The sequence below is a fragment of the Penaeus vannamei genome, chromosome 18 (assembly GCF_042767895.1).
Source record: "Penaeus vannamei isolate JL-2024 chromosome 18, ASM4276789v1, whole genome shotgun sequence".
Lineage (NCBI taxonomy): Eukaryota > Metazoa > Arthropoda > Malacostraca > Decapoda > Penaeidae > Penaeus > Penaeus vannamei.
Genome location: NC_091566.1, coordinates 39,003,267 through 39,005,766, shown reverse-complemented (window position 1 = coordinate 39,005,766; position 2,500 = coordinate 39,003,267). Strand labels below are relative to the sequence as shown.

Below are 2,500 nucleotides of genomic sequence, written 5' to 3'. Positions count from 1 at the left end.
TGTGTATGTGTGTGTATGTTTGTTTATTTTTGTGTGTCCATCTGTTTGTGTGTGTTTATCTGTTTGTCAGTTTGTTTGCGTGTGTGAGTCTATTTGTTTGTATATGTCTGTCTGTTTGCGTAAAACACTTTATTACCGTAGTGATTCACACCATGTCCTTATTATCACCGTCGATCTGTATAAACGTAAAATATTCTTCTCGCAAAAAAAAAATCCTCCTTAGAATTGACGACTTTAATCAGGAAAATTTGTCCATTCTTAATCTATTCTCCTTTTGACTTCTCGACATTTCAATCCTTCCTTCCTTCCTCTTTTCTTTCTCTTTTCTTTTTTTTCCCGCTAAATGCTCACGTATAAACGAAACAAAACAAAAACCAAAAAAATGTTTCCTCCATTCTTAATTAATTCTCCTTTTGAACATCTTGAGTTCTCGACATTTCAATCCTTCCTCCTTCCGTTTTCTTTTTCTTTCTCTTTTTCTTTTTCTTTTCTCGCTAAATGCTCACGTATAAACGAAACAAAACAAAAACACAAAAAAATGCTTCCTCCATTCTTAATCTATTCTCCTTTCGAACATCTTAACTTCTCGACATTTCAATCCTTCCTTCCTTCCTGTTTTCTTTTTCTCTTCTTTTCTTTTTTTTTCCCGCTAAATGCTCACGTATAAACGAAACAAAACAAAAGCAAAAAAATGCTTCCTCCATTCTTAATCAATTCTCCTTTCGAACATCTTAATTTCTCGACATTTCAATCCTTCCTTCCTTCCTTTTTCTTTCTCTTTTCTTTTTCCTCTTTTTTTTCCCGCTAAATGCTCACGTATAAACGAAACAAAACAAAAAACAAATAAAATGCTTCCTCCAATCTTAATCTATTCTCCTTTTGAACATCTTAACTTCTCGACATTTCAATCCTTCCTTCCTTCCTTCCTCTTTTATTTTTCTCTTCTTTTTTCTTTTCGCTAAATGCTCACGTATAAACGAAACAAAACAAAAGCAAAAAAATGCTTCCTCCATTATTAATCTATTCTCCTTTCGAACACCTTGAGTTCTCGACATTTCAATCCTTCCTTCCTTCCTCTTTTCTTTCTCTCTTCTTTTCTTTTTTCCTCGCTAAATGGTCACGTATAAACGAAACAAAACAAAAACAAAAAAATGCTTCCTCCATTCTTAATCTATTCTCCTTTCGAACATCTTGACTTCTCGACATTTCAATCCTTCCTCCTTTCCTTTTTCTTTCTCTCTTCTTTTCTTTTTTCCTCGCTAAATGGTCACGTATAAACGAAACAAAACAAAAACAAAAAAATGCTTCCTCCATTCTTAATCTATTCTCCTTTCGAACATCTTAACTTCTCGACATTTCAATCCTTCCTTCCTTCCTTCCTCTTTTCTTTACTTTTTTTTCTTTTTTTCCCGCTAAATGCTCACGTATAAACGAAACAAAACAAAAACAAACAAAAAAATGCTTCCTCCATTCTTAATCTATTCTCCTTTCGAACATCTTAACTTCTCGACATTTCAATCCTTCCTTCCTTCCTCTTTTCTTTTTCTCTTCTTTTTTCTTTTCGCTAAATGCTCACGTATAAACGAAACAAAACAAAAACCAAAAAAAATGCTTCCTCCATTATTAATCTATTCTCCTTTCGAACATCTTAACTTCTCGACATTTCAATCCTTCCTTCCTTCCTCTTTTCTTTTTCTCTTCTTTTTTCTTTTCGCTAAATGCTCACGTATAAACGAAACAAAACAAAAAGCAAAAAAAATGCTTCCTCCATTCTTAATCTATTCTCCTTTCGAACATCTTGACTTCTCGACATTTCAATCCTTCCTTCCTTCCTCTTTTCTCTCTTCTTTTCTTCCCCCCCCCCCCCCCGCTAAATGCTCACGTATAAACGAAACAAAACAAAAACAAAAAAATGCTTCCTCCATACTTAATCTATTCTCCTTTCGAACATCTTGACTTCTCGACATTTCAATCCTTCCTTCCTTCCTTTTTCTTTCTCTTTTTTCTTTTCCCGCTAAATGCTCACGTATAAACGAAACAAAACAAAACCAAAAAAAAATGCTTCCTCCATTCTTAATCTATTCTCCTTTCGAACATCTTAATTTCTCGACATTTCAATCCTTCCTTCCTTCCTCTTTTCTCTCTTCTTTTCTTCCCCCCCCCCCCCCGCTAAATGCTCACGTATAAACGAAACAAAACAAAAACAAAAAAATGCTTCCTCCATTCTTAATCTATTCTCCTTTTGACTTCTCGACATTTCAATCCTTCCTTCCTTCCTCTTTTCTTTTTCTCTTCTTTTCTTTTTTTTCTCGCTAAATGCTCACGTATAAACGAAACAAAACAAAAAACAAAAAAAATGCTTCCTCCATTCTCAATCTATTCTCCTTTCGAACATCTTAACTTCTCGACATTTCAATCCTTCCTCCTTCCGTTTTCTTTTTCTCTTCTTTTCTTCTTTCCCCGCTAAATGCTCACGTATAAACGAAACAAAACAAAAAGC

The 2,500-nt window shown here is 34.0% G+C and overlaps 1 protein-coding gene across 1 annotated transcript in view; it reads left to right on the top strand.

Moving 5' to 3' along the window:
• Positions 1-2,500, top strand: part of LOC138864875 (uncharacterized) — a 22,911-nt gene that overhangs the window by 769 nt on the left and 19,642 nt on the right. The gene's annotated exons all lie outside the window — the stretch shown is intronic.